This window comes from Phyllostomus discolor, chromosome 5, assembly GCF_004126475.2.
Source record: "Phyllostomus discolor isolate MPI-MPIP mPhyDis1 chromosome 5, mPhyDis1.pri.v3, whole genome shotgun sequence".
In the NCBI taxonomy this organism is placed as follows: domain Eukaryota; kingdom Metazoa; phylum Chordata; class Mammalia; order Chiroptera; family Phyllostomidae; genus Phyllostomus; species Phyllostomus discolor.
The window spans coordinates 68572121-68595255 of record NC_040907.2 but is presented as its reverse complement, the minus strand read 5'-3'; the positions used below and the strand labels follow the sequence as shown (position 1 = coordinate 68595255).

The following is a 23135-nucleotide window of genomic DNA, read 5'->3' as shown; positions in this document are numbered from 1 at the left end:
CTACTCCTTTCTCATATGATTAGAAAACAGAATCAAAACCTTAAAATCTCAAAAGGTCTGAAGAAGGAACCAAAATAAACAGGGCAGCACCGAACAGGGACCAAAACAAACCAAGACTTCCACTCAATTCCTCACACACACAAATCTGCCCAATGAATATAGGATGGAGCAACTCATCAACCAATATCTGGGAGTTCTGACTATCCAGAATGTATACATGAGTCTGTGCTACACACTGCTTTTTATTTTTTTCAAGGGCAGTACTGTGAGCCTAAACTGTAGTAAGTAGATGTCTATGCTTTGATGTCAGGAAAAGAGCTGTCCTACTGTGCTGGTGGCTGACCGAATCACACCTCAATTATTCAATTGCTCAAGTCCAGACACCCCTTACTCTCCATGAGATGCTGACAGGCTGAGTAGACACCTAGAAACCACATACCATGCGGGACTGTGAAAAGAGTTGGGACTATTTTGCACCGAGAAAAAGTTCATTGTGTGGAAACGTCATCCTGTTTTTGTGCACTGAAAGGGCTGTGCTGTGGAAGTGGGTAGTTCCAGAGGAACAGAATCAATGGAATGAACTTTCAAGGAGGCAGTCTTCAGCTCAAACCATCACCATACACATGGTCCAAAGGTACAATGGCATGCCTTCAAAAGTACAGCAGGTCCTCGAATGACATGGTTTTATTCAAAGTTGTTTCACTGTAACACTGATGAGATGCTGTACGAACTTAAAAGTCTTGTTGATATCATTTAGCCTATGGTAAAAACAATCCCCATCATATTATCGTCTCACTTAAAGTTGCAGAACCCATTGAAGATATTAAGTGAGGACATTTAACAGAATTCCCTGTTCCTTGGGAATTTAAACAGAGGCTGCCTAGCAAGTGTAAAAATGTACTCAAGTTAGACTAGGACCTCTCTAAAATTCTAGTTCCCCATCTGCCCAATATTATACTGCCCTGCTAGCTCATCTACTATGATCTCAAAAATGCCCTCTTCTCATTAGGATCTACCTAGAGCCTAATCACATCGGGCCTGAGCACAGCAGAAGTCTCTTAGACTGGCTTTCTAACCTCAATGTCTTTCCCCACATGTCAAGAACCATCTTCTTTTCAAGGCCTATTCAGAGATGTAACTTGACTTCACAGTGGCCTTTATGTGCACTGACTTGAGCAGGGTTTCTTCACCCTGGAGCTACTGGCACTTCAGACAGGATAATTCTTTGTGAGGGGCAATAAGCTGGGCATTGCAAGATATTCAGCAGGATTCCTGGCCTCTACCCACTAGATGTCAGTAGCACCTGCCTCCAGCTCTGACAAGCAAGTATGTCTTCAGACATCACCAATTGTCTGCTGGGAGGCAAAACCACACCCTGCTGAGAACCACTCTTCTTGAGGCAAATGATTAACACCACTGTCTAGTGGTTCAAGTTTTCCACTAACTAGATTCTCTCTACCTTCCTTCATCCGTTTTGTTCTCTCCTCCAGCCAGGCAAACCTATTTACTATTTTTGACCTATGAAAACCTCAAAGCTTCCCCTAATTTGTGTTCCTGTCTGCTTCTCCAACACACACAGCAATTCCTTCTGGCTCCAAACACCATTTCTACTTCAGTACTCTTTGACCTAGACAAATGCAATTGTTCCCTTCCGGTGCACCTGTCTTACCTACCCTTGTTTGAGAATCCTCTCCTTCCTTTTTAAGTGATCACAGCTTCCACTCTGATCCTCTGCTTACTGCTGGTACTCAATAAATACTGACAGTTATTTCTTAGAATCTCAAACAGCAGCTCCAATTAAAGATGAAAAAATGTGAAATCCCTTACCAAACACCATTTTAAGAACATGTGATCATGAGTACACAGTTTTGACAAAACTTTACTTTTTCATAGCCAGTCCCAATTTACCTACAGTATTGAGATTTAACCAAGTATAATCTCCAAAATACAGCTACCAAACAAGTTACTATTAACAAACACATCAAAATTTTCTAAACTTAATCAAAAAGCACTGCACAATATCAAAGTTAAGAAAAAAAGCCTAGTTTTGACCAAGGTGTAGTTTTCTTTAAAAATTCTGTAAACCTTGACAGGGAGAAAAAGATACAAATATGGCTCAATACTTTCAATGTTTCATCATGCCTACTCAACATTGCAATGGGACACACAGGGGGACAAGGTCACCTAAGGACAGTTTCCTCTCCAACCTCGTAAGATGTTAAGTTTTAATCAACAAAGTACACATGCATATACTTCAATATAAAGGAGACACATCTAAGACAGAATGTTCAAATACATAAATAAATCATGCCAATTCAAGATTCTGAATTTTTTCCCCTAGCTTCATGGACTACCTAAATCATTTTATGGAAGGCTCCTAAATAACCAAGAGAGAAACCAAACACTCCAAATCAACTTTGCCAAATTCGCATTTTAACTGCCTAATTTTCATCTTAGGATCTTTCTTATATTGCTCTTGAATTTTAATGTTAAGAACAGGAGAGGCAACAACTCTAATCCTGTCCTAGCTAGTGGGTAGGTATTCAGTCAGGATTTATAAACTAAACAAATGCTTTGTGAAGACCCCATTAACTGGTTATGGTCCAGAATTCTTCCCACGGGTTTGTAAGAAGCCGAGGCCCCAGCAGCTTTGGCGGGGAAAGTCTGAATCACTGTCATTCTTGGCACTTGGAAGTGCCCTTTGGTTGTTTATGAGGTAAAGAGCGCTCACCATTACTGCGAACAAGAATTCCCAACCCGTCCCAGACTCTTCCAACGCCAAGCACGGAACACTTAATAGGTGGTCAGTAAAAGCTTCCTGAATGGAATGTTATTATTGAAGGGGCTAAGGGCTGTTTCCAGAGATTAGCTATCTCTTTACTACTATATCTCTTTCAAAATACGTCCTAATAGGTACCCCCCCCCCAACAAGAAATATTTTTCAAAGTCAAGGAGGAAAGGAAAACAATCTGCAAAGCTGAAGGAGCCATGTATGAACCCAAGTGGTTCATGCGGGGTCCACCGACGGCTAGGACTCCCCAACACCTATTCTCCAGCTCTTTGCTTACCTCTTGAGTGATCGCCCTCTCCCCCCTTTGTGCTTCCCTTTTCTGAGAACCCTACCTTCCTACCTTCCCACCTTCGGCCACACGCCCCAACTGTGTACCAGGTGGGACCCCACATCCCGCATCCCCTCTCCAACAGGGACCTACCTCTCTCTCCTCCCTCGACCTGTAGCAGCTTTTCTTCACTGTGGCAGGCGTTTTTAAGAAACCAAAACCTTATTTCTTCATCCGTAAGAGATACCCCAAATAAAGGATCCCTGAAAGAGGAAAGCCCCTATCAACCCTCGAGTAAGCGAAGGTGACAGTTCGCTGGCCAACCATCCCCAGTCCTACTCCTTTCCAAGCCCCTGAACAAGATTCGAGCAGAAGTCCCGCTCCCAAGTGCCCACGCTTCCAAACAAGCTGGAAGCGGATTATACCGGTACCCAACCCGGAGACAGCCCTCGGCGGGTTGGGTGCACCTGCACGCCCCCGGTTCCCTCCTCCCGGCGCCGGGGGCGGGGCGCAGCCCTCACGTTCCCGTTCGGCTCCCCCACCGTGGGAGACCACGGGGAAATGTTTTCTGGAGAAGTTAAGGGCTCACCTTCTGGGCACCCGGCCAGCAAGGCCAGACACCAGACACCCACCTCCAGGAGGAACCAGCGGAGCCGCACCCTGGTCTGCCCGCCCTTCCGACAGGGAGGAGGGAGGCTAGAGAAGGGAGCGCGCGCAAGGGGGAGCCGGAGGGAGGAGGCACGGCCTCCCTTCCCGCAGGGCCCACCGCCTGCGGCCCAGGCGTCTACCGCTCAAATTGTCCAAAGCAGAACAACCTTCCGGGCCCAAAGGGTCAGCGGCGAGAGCACTACCCGGCCCCGCTCGCCATCCGCTACGCCCCTTTCCGCCCCTTCGCTGAGAGTTCGCTGCAGCAGCCTCCGCTGGGGCCGCGGCTTCCCGGGGAAGGACGCCTGCGTGGCGCCGGTGCGCCCTGGCTCAGACGCGGCTCCCACCTGCGCAGCACCGGCCCCTGCCCCGGAGAGGTGCGCACCCACCTTGGGGGGCAGCCCAGGCAGCTCGGCCGCCGAGCCACGGCTTATGCTGAGGCGGGAGGTGGCGGCATCACCTGCGGCGGGCGGCGGCTGCACCCGGACGCAGCGGGGCGGCGGAGGCGCGCGGCGCCCTGGACCCTGCTCCCGCGGCCCCGCCCGCGGCGGCCACCTCGAAGCGCGGCGGAGGAGCCCGGGCACCTCGGGCGGCGGCAGCGGCGGCGACCGGAGCAGCAGCACATGACTCTGTAACGGGGGGAATTAGACAAAGCGTAACATGGACTCCAGGTCCGTGCAGGCGCTGCTGCTCCGGGACCAACCGCAGCCGGCGAGCTCCGCGACTGGTTCGGCCGCAGCCAATGGGGCGGGCCCGGGCCTCCATGTGATTGCGAGCGCTTTCTTCTGGTAGCGCCGCCGTGCTCTCCGAGGGTCGGGGCGCTTCCGCAGCCCAGCGGGCGTGCTGACCCGACCTGGGTGCGGGGTGGGTTACGGTGCCCGGGATCGGCGGTGGGCGGCCAGAGGCTGCTCGACACCGAGCAGGTGCATGGGGCGGGAAGAGCGGCAGCCTTGATCTTTGTCGCCAAAATACTGTCGAACTCCTACCTGGGTAGGACGTGGTGCCTGACAGCCGCTGTGTCGGGGGGAACGAGAAAAGGTCAGGAACATTCGCCTTTCGTAGGTTTATCTGTTGACTAAAACTCTAATATTAAGACTTGGAGAGAAATGCAATGAAATAGGGGGAAATTTGAGTAAAGTCATGTAAGCGGCTCCAACACTAAGGAGAAAGTACTTACCTAGGATTTGGGGCACACACAATTTTATCTTGGCACTAATAGCTTCCCAGCCTCGTTTGTTCTGTCTCTGCTATTAAAGACGTATTGGAGGGTCAGTTCTTCTTGTAATCTGAGTTTACTCTTTTTTCCTCATTCCTTTTTTCCAAAAATGTCCTGCGTCTGAGGGAGGCAGATGAAGAGGTTGACCTCTACTAAGAGGTGTTTTCCAACCTGATAGTTTTCCTTCTTGTTTTTGTTGTAAGATCAAAGTACGCATATTTGAAGCCTTTTCCGTGGCTGGGGAGGAGCATGAGTCAAGAAATAAAGTCAAGAGTGATGTTTGGAATTGTTGGGTTTCAGCAATTTAACAAGACAAATGGTTTCAGCCCAATACTTCGATATCTCTTTTTACCTGAATCTCCCCTTTTCTGTGAACAACGGGAAGTCTCACCTCTCCTACCAAATTCTCTCCATGTCAGCTAGTGTCCAATCAACTCAGCACCGAAAATGTTCTTCATAAGCATGCTGCACAAAATGTTAACATGTCCTCAGGAAGGTGTGGGTTCAGATGTAGTGAGGCATCCCAAAGAGGGGTGTTCTAGGGTGTCAGGAAAGGCTTCAGAGAGAAGGGGTGGTAGAACTGCCCCTTGGGTGGTGAGCACTTGTTCCTCAGGCGCTGGAAGTGAAGGAGAGCAGTCCTGACAGGGAGGAGTCTGAGCAGAGCGGACCACAGAGGCTGTCCTAGACTAGTTACAAGATGCCATTAGGCTTTGAGCCCTCCTGACCTCTAGCTTTCTCACTATTCCTTGCCCCTCGTGCCAGCGTCCTCTCCTATTCCATACACCCAGCCAAGAAGGAGATGTGTGGGCAGGAGCTGTGTACCAAGTGATCTAATCACAGCACTACATTTGTTCAACTGTGAGGTTAGAGCCATTTTAAAACTATCATCCAGTGGTGTGATATTTTGATTAAAAACATCTTACTATTACAATTTGTTTGGAATGTTTGCTGTCCATAAAAACACTTTCATATTTTGATCTTCCCTAGATTTTAAACTATGGTTCTGGATTTCAGAGAAGTGTGTTTTCAAGATACTTATAAATCAAGAAAAGAAAAAGTAATACTCTGGAAACAGTCAAATGTGGAGAAACAGCCATTCTCATACACTATGAGTGTTGAGTATGAATTGGATAAATTCTTTTGGAGGACATTTTGGCAATTTTTGATAAAATACATATATGTGCTCTTTGGCTAGGTAGTTCTCTATCTAGGAAGTTATACTTTGAACATATTTTTGCCAAATATATGTATTTCAGTAATACAGCTATGTACAAGAATATATGTCAAGGTATGTTTATTGCAGCATTGTTTGTAACAGTTGAAACATATGACCATGTAAAAGTCAAATAAAATCCTGGTTGGGAAACTAGTTAAGCAAATTATGCTGGATCTGTAGAAGAAAACATTGAGAAGCTATTAATAAAAATAGGGTAGATCTGTTTGTACTAACATGGAAGAATGCCTAAAATCTATAAGTGGAATAAAGTAAATCATAGAACAATATGAATAGTATGATTCCATTTTTATTTGTATTTCTTTATACACTTGTTATTAAATGTATGCTTAGAACAAATCTGGAAGCATACATAATAAGCAGTTAACTGTGGTTAATGTCTGGATAGGGGGTTACCACATCTTGGCTATTCACTTTCTGTTGAAAAATTCTGTATGCCTGAAGTGTTACTATGTTGAGCACATATTACTTTGATAGTAGGGGAAATAATTTCAAAAGATTTTTAAAGATAAAATTGGTAAGAGCTCTACCGAGGACAAGTAGTGAAAGATCACTCAGATGGTCTAGGATGTAACAAGCTGCCAGCTTCCCCTGTTCTCCAAGGAAAACAAATGGGAAGGAGGCAGCAAAGGACAGTAACTGACTTGGCATTGGATTCAAAGTTAAGAAATATGATAGAAAAAGACTCTGAGACTACACTGGACATGTCTACAGAAATGAGGTGGTAAAGAAACCTCACAAAGCACTCTCTGTCCTTTGCTGAGTGGTTGTGTTCAGGAATGGTAACTGTCCCAGCCATGGTAAATCTGTATCACACTAACAATGAAATAGCTACCATGGTTATGATGGGCCAGGCACCTCTCTAAATACTTTACATATATTCATGTTTGGTCCTCATAACAGCCCTATGGGATGGTTACTATCACTATCCTCATTTCTTTAGACAGGAAACAAAGGCCTGGAAAGGTTATATAAGTAGCTCAAGATTACCCAGCCTTTAAGTGGCAGACCTAGGCTTCTAGGTCTGGCAGTCTGGTTCTAGAGATCCAAGCGCTTATTCTGTCTGAAAGGACCAAGTCAGATAAAGGTCAGTATATGTGCATCTCCCTCCCTCTCTCTCTCTCTCTCTCTCTCTCTCTCTCTCTCTCTCTCTCTCTCTCTTGTTTTACCAAGAATTCTAGTTCTAAGTTGATTTGTGCATATCTGAACTGTATGTGGCATGCCCTAAGGCTCTCAATAATATGTATTGAATGAATGAATGAATGAATGACTTTTCTGTTAGAGAAGAATCTGAGCCCCTTGGAGGAGTGATTTTTGCATTCCTTTTTTCATCACCTAGTAGCATGTCCAACATGTGGTAAGCAATATAAATTTCAGTATTCTATAAATATGTTGAAAAATTGTAAAGAAATCAAACTTTATAAACTGATCCCAAGTACACTGGTATAGCTTATGAATAATATGATGAATTTCTTGTGAGGAAGAGCCCCAGAGGGACAGGGCTAAATTTGGACATACCTGCATAACCAATTATACATAAATAAGTGTAGAATATTATTTGCATGGAAAGTGGCAATAATGCTGAAGGGATGCAGGATTTCAAATTATTTGAGCCTCTCTCTCTCTCTGTCACCTCTATTAGTTTCATAAATGGGGATAATAATATATATCTCCAGTTATTGTGAGTCCAAGGATTAAATGACATGGAAATGGCTTAACTAAGTTCCCAGAATGTACGTATTGCTCAGTAAATGTTACCTGTTATAAGTGTGTCCACATATTGTAAGTGTGACCTGACTTCTTAATGTAGAATAACTATAAATTTGACAGCTAACATAATTTACAACAGCTGGGAGCTCATATACATAACATCCTTTGAAATTATCTAGTAGGGGCTCAGCCTAAGCAAATGGTAAAAATAGTCTTCTGCCTTCTCTTCTCTTCCCTTCCAAGACAGTACACTTACTCCCTTCAAGCAGCTCATCCAGTCATGGAGCTTTGAATTCTCTCTCTAAGCCAACAACTCCACATTTATATCACCAGCATAGTTCTCTCTCCTGAGCTCCATTTTTCATTTCTAACTGCTTACTTGGTTTCCTCACTTAACCATCTAATATATGTCTCAACAAGTTCAAAACCAAACTCCTGATTTCTTCTGTTGTACTACCTCCCACTTTCTCTTCTCTCTGTTTCTTCAGATGGGTTAAAACCACTTGACTTCCTAGACTTAAACTCTCAGCCTTGGAAGTAGGAAGCAAATTCTCTCCCGTCTTCATTGCTCAGGAAACCAAGATGCTGGTGACTAGATTAGAAATGAGCAGGTGGAGGGAGGAGAGCAGTGTGGAGGAAATGAAACTGGGTGAAGTGAGTGGGTAACTCTCCACGAGTACTGAGGTAATGAGGTCCAAAGAGGAAGGGAAATTGCCAGACTGCTATAGTTAGAAGTAATATGATGAAATCGAAACCAGAAAAACTAAGAGCACAAATTTTAATCAACCACAATGTAAAGAAAGAAGTGGACCAAACCCTTCTAAAATGGATTCATAAAGTGAAAAAATAAGGGTTACCTCAAGTAAGCCAGTGCTTCTTTAAAAAATAAAAATAAAAAAAGATTTTACTTGTTTATAGAGAGAGTGGAAGGGAGGGAGGAAGAGGGAGAGAAGTATCAACATGCAAGAGAAGCATCCATCGGTTGCCTCTTGCACACCTCCAACCAGGGGCCTGGCTCACAACCCAGGCACATGCCCTGACTTGAAATTGAACTAGCAGCCTTTTGGTTCTCAGGATGACGTTCAACCCACTGGGCCACAGCAGCCAGGCCAGCCAGTGCTTCTTAACTGATAGCCTGGAACTCAGTGTTTCCTTTACTTGGGAAATTTATTTTTAAAAGCATAAAGAGCCCTGGCTACTGTGGCTCAGTTGGTTAGGCATCATCCTGCAAACCAAAGGTCATGGGTTTGATTCCCAGTTAGGGTACATGCCTGGGTTGTGGGGTCAGTCCCCAGTCCAGACATGTGCAAAGAGGCAACCTATTGATGTTTCTCTCTCACATAGATGTTTCTCTCCCTCTTTTTCTCCCTCCCTTCCCCCTCCCTTCCCTTCTCTCTAGAATAAAATTAAAAAAATATTTCAAGCATAAAGAAAATACATTTAACCACTTGAGGATCTGTACCCATATCCTCTGCCTTTCTGTGTGCTACTACTTAGGGTTGCACTACCCAGGCATTTATGGAAAGCCAGCCTTTTCACTTTTGCACTGATCTCATCCAGTTTCAAATAGTAACTCCAGCAATTGTCTCCTGTCTCTCATATCATTGATTTTCAACTCTCCTGGATGATTGCCATCACCATTTTTAAAAAAATGTTTCTCCCATCTTACGGAATAAAGTGTCTCTTGACCTTCTTCCTCCACTTCTCTACTCCCCTTTGCATCTAAACATCTCAGAAGAATTGTTTATACTCACTGCCTCCAATTCCTTTTTTTACCATATTTTTCTTCAGCTCACTCTGTGGAGGGTTTTGGTTTCATTCCCACTGCAACATTGAAAGTGAGCTTGCTAAGATAACTGGCCACTTCCCCTTTGCTAAATACAATGATCAATTCTTGGTTCTTAAATGACCTCTCAGCAGCACTGGACACTATTGACCACTCCCTCCTCGTTGGTAAACTGCCTTCTCTTGCCTTCTAAGACACCTCGCTAACTGCCTTCAAGGAGTTTATCTGGCCATACGGCTTTGATTTCCCTTTCTATACCAACAGTTCCACGTTTGTGTCTCCAGCACAGTTCTCTCTCCTGAGCTCCGGTTTATGTTTCTGACTGCTTACTTGCTTTTCCTACTTAGACATCCAATAGATATTTCAAACTTAAGTCCAAAACCAAACTCCTATTTCCTCCTAAACCTGTGCAACCCACAAAGCTATCCCCCCTCTCAGTAAATGGAACCCCATCTTTCCAATTGCTTGGGCTAAAAGCCTTGACTCTTCTCTTTCTCTGACAACCTAGACTGAGAGGAAATCTTGGTCAGGAAATCTTGTTGGCTCTACCTTCTGAATATCCACCTCCAGTGCTGCACCTGGGTTCCATCCACCACCGTCTATCTCCTGGATTAATTTGTTAACCACTTAACTAGCCTAAGTGCTTTCACTCCTGTTCCATCTGTCCCCACAGTGTATTCTCAATGCAGCTAAAGCGATTCTTTAAACATGTAAGTCTATCAGCTCACTCCTTTCCCCAAACCCTGTGATGGCTCCCCATTTTACTCAGAGTGAAGCAGTTTGCAAGGTTGCAGCATGACTTGCATCCCCCACCCACCGATGCCACTCACTCGGGAAGCGTCCCCTGACAACCACAACGAAAATTGAACACCCTTCCTACTCCCATTCTCCTGTCCTTGCTTTATTATTTTTCTTTGAGCACTCATCTTTTACTTACTCGATATATTTTTTGTCTGATATCTCTCTCTCTTCTAGAGTATAAGCCCTTTACGGACAAGATTTTACCCGGGTTGCTCAGTGATGTATCCCATGTTTTTAGAATAGGGTCTGGTACACAGTAGGTACTCAATAAATGTGTTTTGATGAATGAACGAGTTTATGAAAGACATCTAATCAGTATAAACTCAGGAAAATATTTCCCTGAGTTTTTTTTTGATGTCATGATGTTCTCCAAGTATTTGTTAGTTGAGAAAAGACATTTATATTCATAGCCTCCAAATCCAGACCTTGTACTAAAACAGCACCTAGTAGTTTATGTGGCAAACTGAGAAACTCAGTGGAAAGTACTACCTTTTTGCTCGTCTGTTAACAAACAAGCAAAGGCAAATAATGAGTTAACAAACAAAATTGCAAAGTAATAATTCCAAAGTCCTAAGTTGTATTATTATTAAGGAAAATATTTAAGCAAAGTAACACAATAATGAAAAGAATAAGTTAGAGTAGATTAAACATTCACTTCCTCATATTACTTTAAAATTGTCGTTATATAGTAAAATTATGATGTATTCTAATCTGTCTCAAAGAAAAGGCTTAAGTGAAATGAAAACTCATAGCTGTGGCATAAAATAGCAAGTGGGAATTTTAATTACAGTTTTGCAAATGTGAAGTTGAAATGACACAAAAATCCTTAGGAAAAGCACCATAAAGAGAATTAGGCAATGTTCTAAAACAGTGCAAAGCAAAACCAGTTTGCCTTTCCCAAAGCAAATTGATTTGTATGGTCATTTCTTTGAAAAGAGGAAGGAAGAGGAATTGCCCTTTCCAAATGGTGAGTTGGACGTTTAGAAGTCCAAGGGAATTCACTCGGGATGTCTCCTCAGAGGCCTTATGTGTGGGAAGAGGAGGTGAGCACAGCCAGGAACCTGTACCATCAAGATGAGGCTGAGCAGTGCTTGAGCTGCAGAGGAATGCAAAGCACAGGAAGAGAGGCCAGCCTTCGGGGTTTTCTTGCTCCAGGGTGACATTCTGGCATTCTGGGTTTGAAAGATTACTGTGTCTGAGTGCTGTCTGCAACTTCTGACAGCTCTTCCAAATGGTGTGTCCCAGGATGAATTGAAAAGAGGTTTAGGCCGAGAGATAGTAATCACAGAGCTGCATAGCAGCGCGGTCTCAATGTGAGCTGCTCTTTGGACAAGGCAGACAAGTAAGAAGAGGCAGCGGTCCCATCTCCCGTTCCTGATCATTCTGGAAGTCGGTGCCCTTGCTCAGCCCAGGCAGAGAACCTGAACCAAAAGAGAGCAAAGGCCATGAGTCTGAATTTAAATCTAAATCTGAATACATGAGACTAGGTGACCAGGTACCTTTCCTCCCTGAGATTCTGTGATATCCCCTTGAAATTGATCTCCAACATATTAATAGATAGTTCCTCTTGCTACCTTCCTCGTTAATGTTTGCCTCATCTCCTAAAATCTCCACTCTTTTCTCTCTTGCTAGTGGAGCGTAAGAGTTTCATGAGCTATGTTCTTCTCCCTTCTCTTTTGTGTGATCCGTGGGTGACCATCTGTGGACCCAAAACCCAAGTGGGCTTTTACTGCAGAGGGTTTTCTAAACAAAATTCTGTCCTTGTAATGGTTCTAATACTGTTTCCAATATCTGCTGACCTCTGTGTGAGAATTACATGTTTCCAACCAGGGACCACAGGCTTGTCTGTATGACTGGTTTTGGCCAATGAAACATAACGGACATGTACCACTTACAAGGATGAGCCTTAAGAGCCATTGTGGGTTCTCATCATCTGTCCTTCCTCTCTTCCTGGGAAATGGTAATGTGCCCGATTAGAGTTGCTCTTTCAGTCTGGATCTTGGAATGATGAAAGTGTTGAACAGGGTTTCAACCAGCAGGGCAGGTCAGTGATCCTAGGGCAATGGGAACTTAGAGAGAAGACTCACACCTCCTGTTCTTCTGAGATGACATATACCATGAGCAAGAAATCAGCCTCTGATGTTAAGTTCGAAGATGTTTATATTACAGTGTAACCCATTGAGAAAGCCCACTAGTACAGCCTCCATTAGCAGTCTGTGTTTCCTTGACGCCACACACTATGGGCTCTCTTCTGGGGTATATGCTGCCCACAGCTGTTCTCACTGAATTGGAGCTGCTTAACTTGGACCTACCATTTTGTTTGGTATCCACCCAGTCCCAAAAGATGAGCTCCAATGTGAGATGGCTGGCTCTCCCCAAGTTCTTTAGGGTAGGGCAACAGGAGACCTGCAACCTTGTAGATTTTCTGCTGGTACACAAAATAGAATGATCATACAACCTGGCCCTTAATAGCAAATAGTTGGTACACTACTCAGACACAGCAGGCCCATAAGTGTCTAGCTATCCAAGATTACATATGGGCTGGTAAGCTTCAGGACCCACAACTGCTTTCGTAGACATGTATAAATAAAGTGAGCAGTGATTTGCTCAAAATGGGGCCATTTCCAGAACTTCTTGAACTCTAGCCACTTGGTGGCCATTTGAGTACTGTGGCGTCCTTAATTTGGAGAGCAGCATTGGCAGTGGCTGCACTAAAATATGATCTGGCTCCAAGAAGAAACCCCCAGAAGGCTCATCCAAAGGTCCCTGTCTCATGAGGGAACTGTTTTCTTTATGTCCATCTTTTGTTTTCTCACTGCCTGCCAACCTGTCCTGTTCACCCTCCTAAATCTGATCCAGTCTTTAAGACTTGCCTCTACCACTTTTTAAGACAATCATATAGATGGCTCAAAGTGCCAGAGTGATAGAATTTAGCATTTTGGTGCCAGGGGTGTGGCTAAACCCTAAGGTAACTGTCTCATGAGTGCTCTAGGGCTAGGTGTGCCAAGGAGGCAAGTGGGCACTGAGAAGTTTCCAGAGGCAAATCAGGATGAGAAGCCACCGGAAATGGAACTGGGCCTCAGGAAGCCAACAGTGGCATGAAGCTGTAGACAGGAGACCAAGTCATTGAAGCAAAGGATGAAAGAATGGTGACAGCAGGTGCGAAGTGGGTGAGGTGTGCAGTTGAGATACCAGGTCTGCACACACTGGGAATGAGGCAGATCAATCCTTGAGTGGAGCCTAGAGGTGGGGCAGCTCCTCCGAGGGTCTTTCATTACTACTTAGTCCTCCCTGAAAGCCCCCTAGTGGTAGCAAAAGGGTGAACACCAGGCCACTGGGCCAAACCCTCCTGATCTGCCCTCTCTTGTGAGACAGTGTTCTGAGGCCAAGCCAGGAAGCCACCTGTGGGTGTCCATCAAGCAAGGGCAGCCAGGAAGAAGGAGAGAGGTCACAGGCTGGGAGTGGAGGACAGGGTTGGGGCTGGAGGAGCAGAGAAACAAAGGACAAAAGCAGGAAGAAGTGTGGGACTGGTGAGATGAGAAGGGGGGTGGGCTGTTCAGAGAACAGGCAATGTAGAACAAAGTGTGGGTGCAGAGTGAGGTCAGGAACAACTCACAAAAGGGGTACGGACAGCTATTTGATGTTTAAACATTATTTAGGATAATTCTCTTGGTTGCAGGGATGGGTAGAACTCAAAGAGTCAAGCTCTGACACCCTCCTCCTACTGCTCTGAACCATTAACTACAAGATATGGCAGATATTGCTTGTGTCACCCCTAGTCTTTTGTCTGTGTTTCTTTTGACTCTCTTAGGCGGGTTCTAGACTCTGTCCTAGTTTTCTTCTGTCTCTCCCATTGCCTTGTGCAGTGATGAACCTGTGATTATGAACTGATGTGTTAATGCCTGCCATCATCGATCCTTTCATTATTTGTTCTCCTTGCCATTTCCAGACATGTGTGTGTTCAAGAAGAATTCATTTTCATATGTTATAAATAATATCACTTATTGAGTACATATTAATGGAGAGTCCAGCATTGTGCTGGTTACTGAAACACTTATCAATAAACCACACTCCCAGTCCTTGACCAGCTCACAGTCCAGTGGGGAGAGACAGAAATGCAAACAAAAATTATCCACCACCTGGTGTATCAAGGGAGGCTTCATAGAAGAAATATGTTTTTTAAGATTTTATTTATTTATTTATTTTTAGAGAGATGGGAAGGGAGGGAGAAAGAGAGGAGGAGAAACATCGATGTGTGGTTTCCTCTCGAGTGCCCACAACTGGGGACCCGGCCTGCAACCTAGGCATGTGCCCCAACCAGGAATCGAACCGGTGACTCTCTAGTTCACTGGCTGCGTGCATTCAATCCACTGAGCCACACCAGTCAGGGCAGAAGAAATATTTTTGCTGGGTCCCAAAGGATGAATAGAAGTTTACTTGGTGGAGAGGGCAGCAAACACCCTAAAGGCAGAGGGACTGGTAGGAGCGCAAGCACAGAGCTGGAGTCTGAATCTCCATGACTTGTGGCAGCCGTGGGACAAGGGACAAGGCCTCTTCTGTACCTCAGTTCAATGGGCCTTTGAATAAGGACAAATATACAAATATTCTGTTTATTCTCTGCAGAAAGTGAGAGCCTTGGCTTTATTCTTTTGTCTCACTAGCAAGCACGGAAGTAAAGACCTCAACCAATTGCTTTTTGATGGGCTGTTGACTTTTTAATTTTTCATCAAGAGTCTAAACACAGAATTCTTATCCTTTTTCATTATAATCACTAGACTCGAGTGGCAACTCAGAAAAGCTACTCTTTTTATCTTCTCTGCTTTTGATGAATTCATTAAAGTTCTGTACATCACGAACACTTCACATTCATTTTGACCACAAAATATTTTTTACAATAATAAATTTTAAAATAATTCTTTGCAAATTTGCCCTTTAATTCTCAACATCCTAAAAATCTTTTCATTTAGCCAAGATGGTTCAACAGCATTTTATCCAGCTCTGAGTGAGCTCTTTTATCTTCTGCGATATCTTGGAATGCTGAAAACTGCATGGATGCCAAAGAATAGTACATTATAACACTAACTCACTTCAGAGAGAGTGGGCTACTTTTCCAGGGAGGAAGTTTTTCCTCTGCTGAAGTTTAAATATCTCTTTCTCATATCCTCAGACCTCTGATACACCCATGGCAGTTACAAACTGTATGTGTGAGCTCCTCACTGCATGCAGAGACTTCAGGCCAGAGAGCATGTGTTTTGAATCCACTAGGTAAAGCCATGGCCAAACCCCAGTTAAAAATGCAAGTGCAGTGATCAGGCAGGTAATCAGCAGACCTTGGAACCCTCACATGGCTGGGTGTGAGCACCAGGGAGGCTGGGGCTGTGCTTTCATGCCTGAAATGGCTTCCATGATGCTTCTGATTCAAAGTCCAGACAGCAAGTAGCCAGGCCTTGACTGCTTTGACCCTGCCAGGGGGCAGTGCTGCAGTTTGTGAGCTGGACTTCTCACCATGCAGAACAGCTGAGAACCTTTGCCTGGAATCGACTTTGACCCAGGGGAACTCTTGGGCTAGAGCAGATGGATGGCAGATATTTATCATCATCATACCTTATGTTCCGTAGAAACACTTAAGCTTGTTTAGGTAGGCTTTTTGTTGTGGTTGTTGGTGTGTGTGTGTGTGTGTGTGTGAGAGAGAGAGAGAGAGAGTTTTATATCAGATGAACAAAAATCTGAAATCTCACCTCCTCCTCCCACTTGTTCCCATCGTTCATACCAGTGGCTGGCTAGAAGCACAGAATCCTGTGCGTGAAAGGTGCGGGAGGCAGCTTTTGGCAGCCAGGATTTCCCATCACATGGGGAACTCTTCCCTCCTCCCCCCACCCTGCCCTCTAAACCCTGCGTTCTTTTTCCAAAGCTCTCCACCTTCTTTTAAGTTAACGATAAACCCTGGTGTGCCTTGTTTGTGATGTTTGTGCAGAGGCTGCTGTCCAAAAATAAACTATTGTACCGAGGAGAGGAAAGGCTGGTTTTAAGAGGTGTGCCAGCCAGCCTTGGCGTTCTGTAGCACTTCTTGGTTGCAAATTTTCTTTTTCTCGAAAATGCTAAATAGGACTCATTAAACTCCTCTGGTGTAATTTTTTTAAAAAATAAAGGACAAGTTAAAAATAGCCTAAGCACAAGTCTTAGAGGCAGTGAAAGCAGTGGTTGTCAGGAAGAACTGGTGCTGAGACAGGGAGAGTTTTCACAACTGAAATCCAGAGCCCTGCCGGAGCTGCTGGACCCCAGCAGAAGGGGAAGGCCAGGGTCAGGCCTTGGCGGACAGAGCAGGGCTTCCAAGAATGGTCTCACACTGAGATTCCATCCAGGTTTACTTTTATCAAACCCTTTTAAGCTGTAAGCTGCCACATGGTAGTGAGTCCCTGAGTATGTGTGCTCAGGATGTTAGGGTCTCGGTACTTACTATTTCATGACAGAGTCGAGATGGGAGAATCTGAGGGACTGCCCCATTCTGAGGCAGCAGCTCTTAGAAGACAGATGGCTTGGCTCATCCAGAGCTGAGAAGGCCTTGACTGCTGTTTGCTGAGAGAAAACAGAGAACAAGACAAACAGGTAGTGGCCAGTGAATGAATACAGCAGGAAGTGGGATTTTATTCACTTGGCCCTCACTGGTGATGCCCTGTGCTGAGGGCCGATTGCCTGGGTTTGGGTGGATGGATGGCTGAGACGTTTATCACCATAGTATCTTATGCTCCATACAAACACTTGAGCTCAGGCAGCAGGAAACGACATGCTCCCCAGGTTTCATGTTTGTGAAAGGAAAGGCGAGGAGAGCCTTGGAGATGAAAATTAGTCGTTCGTGAGCACTCTGTCACCGGAGAGCTTTCACGAGGGTCTGTGCCAGCGGGGAAGCGTTGCTTCTGCACCCAGTGTACACAGGTTTGTGTGTCCCTGCCCTTCGGAATGCCAGAGCACCGGGCTCGCTCTCCTGACAACCACCTCCCGGCTCTCTGTGTTGGTGCCGACCACACCAGTTCCCCATGACTTAGGGCCTCTCCTGCCTGGACTTGGTGTTAATTAGGATTCATAAACATGTGAAATTTTCCTGCCTCTCCCTGCCTCCTGGAGGAACAAGGAGTGAAGTGGGAACAAGTGACTCATTCTACAGGAGTTAAGGAAGAGCTCCAGCCTCTCCCAAGGTCATGTCCCTGCTAATCCCCTCTCCAGGCAGGCCACAGGCAGAACACATGGGGTCAACTTAGAAGATCTTGAAAGTGTTGTCCAGCAATGACTCCTGGGGCTTGGGCTCCACCCCTGCCCTCCCTGCTCCAGAGCAATGAGGAGCTAGTGTATGGATGGTGGGTAAGGTGGAGGCAGAGATGAAAGTAGAGGCAAGGATGTGGTAGGAGGATGCATGCTCCACTTGGCACCCTGACTGGGTGACCAGTGAGGCCTTTCTAACCTTAAGATGCCATGTTTCCCCAGGGATGGAGGTCTGGGGGTGGTGGCTCCTGGGTCTGGGAAGTGGAGTGCAAGGGTTATAGCAGCAGTGGTGACACATTGGGCTCCTTCCCTGCCTCTGGCTTGTGCCAGGGGCTCAGGGACCCAGCCTTCCTCACTTATCTGCTCAACCATCCTCATAGTAGCGCACCCCAAGAGCAAGAATTCTGTGGGCCTGACTTCTTGAGGGCAATAGGAATATTAGAAACCATTTCTGAAGGCTTATTATCTGCCAGCACCATGCTAGGCTTGTCTTTATATGATCTCATGTATTCAGTGGTCAGTCCCAGGTTCAAATTCTGGTTGTGCTGTTTGTTGTTGGGGTTCATGTTAGGCAAGTTACTTAGTCTCTCAGAACCAGTTTCCTCAAATAGTAAAATGTGAATTTTATTAGATAGCTGAAAGGATTAAATAAGTTAATGCATACAACGTGCTTAGCAGTGTTCAGTAATATTAACCACTGCTCTTACATGCCAGTGTGGTTGTTATTGTTGTTGTCATTATTATTATTATTAGGCCTATTCTACATATGTAGCCAAAACTCCTAGCAGCTCTGGTGTTCATGGCTTCATTGGACTTTAAAGCCTCGCTTTTCCCCATTATGCTGCATTGCTTTTTAAGACTCCTCTTATATTATGTGGCAATTATAAGACTTGGAGTTATTTGAACTCTCCTGAGAGTGAAATAGTGTCATCTCTTTTTTCCTATTAATAGTTAAACACATTGGCATATGGATCACAGAATGGTTTCATTTTAAATATCATACCCTCAAGCTCAGGGTGTGTGCTGTACACATTTTTGCTTCCCCAGGTCTAGCAGAGTGCCCATCACCTGGAAGGCACCCAGAATGTATGTTTTGGGTTGAACTGACTCTAATCTTTAGGGAAAATGAAGCTGGTGAAGTAACTTGGGCTTTACCGTTCACTTTGGCCATCCCCTGGGTGCCCCATCTGACCCTGAGATACCATAATGAAAACAAAACCAAAGTTCCTGCCCCCACAAAGGGATACAGTGAGTACCCAGGCAGTGAGGCTGGAATACAGTCACGAAGGAAACACAGAACAGCGTCTGCATGCATCAGAAAGATGTGTGTGCCATGTGTCCTGCTCTGGTGGGAGAGGTGTAGGGTGCCAGGGGGACAGGCAGCAGGAGTGCCTCACCCAGACTCAGGCAGTAAGATCGGCTGGAGCAGCATGTATTGAGTCATGAAGAGCAGCAGCTACACAGGATAGGGGTCCAGAGAGCAAGTTATGTTTTAGGCAGAGAGGGATATGGGAAACTGCCAACCCAATAGGAATGAATAGGTATGAAAAGAAGATAGAGAGCTCCTACTTTTGAGAAATGAAATGTAAAGCAAAGAGGCAACTTAAGAAAATGTCTTAAGTAAGGAACAAATGACAAACTTTGTCAGATGATGTGATGATACAGGAGTGTGAATACATTCAAAAGAACACAGCAAGAGGAATTTTGTCAAACAGGTTCACAGACTACCTACATCAGTCACCTGGGATGCTTGTTAAATATGCAGGGACATTACCTCAAGTAATGTCAGGAATCATAAGGTCTGGAGGCAGGGGCTAAGAGTTGGCAAGTTCAGCCAGCACCCCGGGTGATTCTGATGCCTAGTAAGGTTTGAGCATCACCGTGAACCAGTGCTTACTGAGCACCTCCTACGGTTCAACAAGCCCCTACCGTCAGGGGTAGAGAGAGTGAGCGGTCTGAGGCCCAGAGGAAAGGCCACACGGACCCTGGGCAGAAAGGCATGGTTGTCTCAGAGATACACACCTTTCAGGGTTGTGAGGTTTGAAAAGGTATACACGTGAAGAAGCAAGCTATTCTGAACCAAGCCTATATGAAAACCAGAAACAAAAATGAAAACCGTACACGCGTGCGCACACACACACACACACACCACCACCACCACCACCTTTTCATAACCCATTGTGTGACTCGTGATGTTTGGTGGCCCCATGACAATTACTGTTGCTGTTTACTGCTTCCTTTCTTGTCTTCTGTTTCCTGGGAGTCTCCGTAGCCATCTTTTTACCGTGCGCCCTCTAGTGTTAGATGCCATAATGACTCACTCAGTCTTGGAATAGAGGATCAAGTTTCCTGATAGCAAAGAAACTGTCCTTTAAAGCTAATATAGCATACATAAAAATAACATCTTTAATGGGAAGCTACACGTGGGCACAAAAGTAAATGTCATGGGGTTGAAGACTGAACTGAAGACACGAAGGTTTTTCCATCTTGAGGCCCTTCTATGCCTCCAGAGAAACTGAAAAAAGTTTCCTTCAAATGTTTCTCTTATTATTTCACTTGCAAGTTTCTTTATTTTGAAAGAATAAAAATATTACTAAATTGTGAATATCAAGAGTGTTATTTTTGGTGCCAATTCTGTTCTTGGCTAATTGGGTAACCCTGGTTAAGTAACTCTTCTTTGGATCTCAGTTTTGAGACCCGATAGTAAGAAGCTAGGAACATTCCTTGGCCAGTGCAACAGGGAAACTGAGACAGAAGCTGAGCACAATGACCAAACAATTTATAGCCAAGTGCAGATGGTCGCCAGGGAGGAAGGTCCCCAGTACCAGGCAGGGAGCAAAATTGGGAAAACAAGGACCTCACCCCCAGGGGAACCTTCCCTCCTCTGGCCTTGCCTCCCTGGAGGTTGTGTCTAGACCTCTGTTGTGTTTCAGCTCCAGGCCCAGAAAAGCAGCAAAACCAGATGGGCCACACCAGAACTAATTGCAATGGCTAAGGACTCCTGCCCTGTCACCGACCAATCAGTGGAGACCATGACCCTGAAAGGGCACACCTGGAGAACTGATGAATATCCTGCTGAAACCCTCCCCTGAGACCTGCTTTAAGATCCCCATCTTCAAGAAATAGATTAAAGTCTCAAGACAAAGGACCCAGTGCTGTGTGCTCTCCCTCTCTATTCACCCCCTCCTTTCTTCACAGGCATGTATCTCTTGAACTCTGAGGCAGTGGGCAGTTAGCAGCTTGTCCCAGCTTATCCTCTGAACCTGTTGCTACAGCCCCTTTTCTCTGACTTCCCAGTGAGTAACACAGCCCAGCGTAATGCTTTGCTGTTGCTGCTTCTATGCTAAACCTTTTCTCACTGCTCTTGACAGGCTGTCCTCTCTCTTGAGGAAGTACTAATAAAACTCTTACGCATCCACATTTGTCTCACTGATCTGTAAGTCTTTACTGTGTCAGTGAGAAGAACCAAGCTTCCATTAACAGTTTCTGCAAATGTAAAATGAGAGATGTAGACTTCGTGATCATTGAGGTCTCTTCTGCCACATGGTTCTTTGCCTAAGTGGAGAGGCTGTGAAGGGAATGGATGTCACATGGGAGTAGGAGTCAGAAGACCTGCATTCTGATTCCTGTTTCAGTATTTACCACTTCTGGGACAGGAGCCAATTGCTTAACCTGTCTGGATATTAGTTTCCTCATCTGTAAAGTGGGAAAAGACCTACTCTGTCTTATTTATGGAGTCATTATGAGACTCAAAAAATATGTTGAACACTCTAAGTATCATGAAAAAAAAATTCAATGTACTATAATAAAGAACCCTTCTTACTCATCTTTTTTGTGAATGTCTTATGGTAGTTAAGGGATTTCTAGTTAGGTATATCTGAGTTTTGATCCCAGTCCCACCAGTTAGTAGCTCCTGTGACTTTAGATAAATCTAATGTTAAATTAATGTATGAAAGCATTTAACACAGTGCCTGGCACGTAATAGAAACTCAGTAAATATTTGCTGTTGTTTTTCTCTAGTCAGTTTTATCACAACACTTAATGGGTAAAGAAGTTAAAAAAGAAAAGTTAAGTGATATTTCATAGGTCATCAAAGACTTTATTCTTAGACAGAATTTTTTATATACCCTGCAAACCATACATCTTTAATTGTAGGAAAGTGCTAACAAGAAAAGCATCAGAAGGCCTCAGACTGTGTAAGAATGGCAAGTTAAGGTCCATGCTAGGTTTAGAGACCTTTCTGGCAATCTACTTAAATAGCCCACTCAGGAATCCAGTATCCTGATCCACTTTAGGAGGCCAGTGCTTTTACTGAACTAAGTGGGATTCAGCCACCTGCCACCATACACAAGCACAACACAATAATTCGTGGGGAAGGAAAAATGTTTTGTTTTGTTTTTTTACTAACAGGGTGCCCAATTTGAGAGAGCTGGGGGCTCCCCTGCTCCAAGCCATCCTCTTCTGCAAAACACAGAAATCCCCTTGTTCCCCAAAAGACTGAAATCCAAATCCATGCCCAGAGATCTCCCCTCCATTCTTACCTATTGTCCAGGTTTGCTTGGACATGGATGGGTCTCTGTCTCTCCAGCTTCAGGCTGTCTCTTTCTGAGATGCACACATGTGGGTTGGTGTCTCCGCAGCAGCTTCCTCCCTCTCCAGGGGCTGGGGCACATTGCCGGATCACTGCAGCCATTCATGCTAGGGCTCTGTCCATGTGGCACTGGCTCCCAAGACTGTTCGGACACCTGGGGCCAGTAAAATTTCCCCACCCACGTGTCTGTGTCCTGCTCTCAGAGTGAGAGAATGGGAGTGGTCCAGGACCTGTGCACTGCGTGGCATGGGGTCACAGCGTCCTGTGGGCTGCCACCAGCCAGGTGCACATCCTGTGTGAGCTTGCTCTCAACTGTGCAAGCAAGGCAAAGCAAGAGCCATGAGCAGGGCCCAGAATCCACAGGGTCCTACAAACACCCAGTCCCCCCGAGCGGGTGGGACAAGGGGAGCACAAAAAGGCTGAGTTTCTCCACACCCTCCATTTAAAATCTTTTGCCCCCAAATCCTACGTGCTGTGGGAATGTGCAACTTCTTAGCAGTTCAGGCTAACATCCATCACACGTGTCAGCCCACACCGTGTCCTTGTCCCTCACCCAGCTGTCATGGGCGGGTAGGGAGGAGGGCTTTCTAGCTGTGCAGGGCATGGTGTCTCTCCGCAGGGCAGGGCGTCACCCTGTTACAGGCTTGTTGTGACCTTTCCAGCCTGCGCAGGCTCTGTGCAAGCTCTGTCCTGAGCTGCAGTTGTCTACCCCTCCACAGGGTATGGAAGCTTCTTGTGCAGTTTTGATTGTGATTTCAGTCTGCTGCCTTTGGCACTTCCTGACCCCTCTTGGGCATCGCTCCCCTCTGTCCAGTGATCTGGCCAGACCTCTCTGT

At 45.3% G+C, this 23135-nt stretch overlaps 1 protein-coding gene across 5 annotated transcripts in view; it reads right to left on the bottom strand.

Moving 5' to 3' along the window:
- The window catches only part of LRRC8D (leucine rich repeat containing 8 VRAC subunit D), a 110856-nt gene extending 105660 nt beyond the window's left edge, over positions 1-5196 (bottom strand). Inside the window, exons 1-2 of one of the 5 annotated variants that reach the window (XM_028514037.2) lie at positions 4094-4231; positions 3213-3322 (exon numbers count right to left, since the gene is read on the bottom strand). The gene's annotated coding sequence lies outside the window, so the exon portion shown is untranslated. Of the gene's footprint in view, positions 1-3212; positions 3323-3648; positions 3748-4093; positions 4232-4881 lie in introns of those variants that run through there. The other 4 variants (XM_036026391.1, XM_028514036.2, XM_028514038.2 and 1 more) reach the window with 4 other exon arrangements.
- Between the last annotated feature and the right edge of the window lie 17939 nt (positions 5197-23135).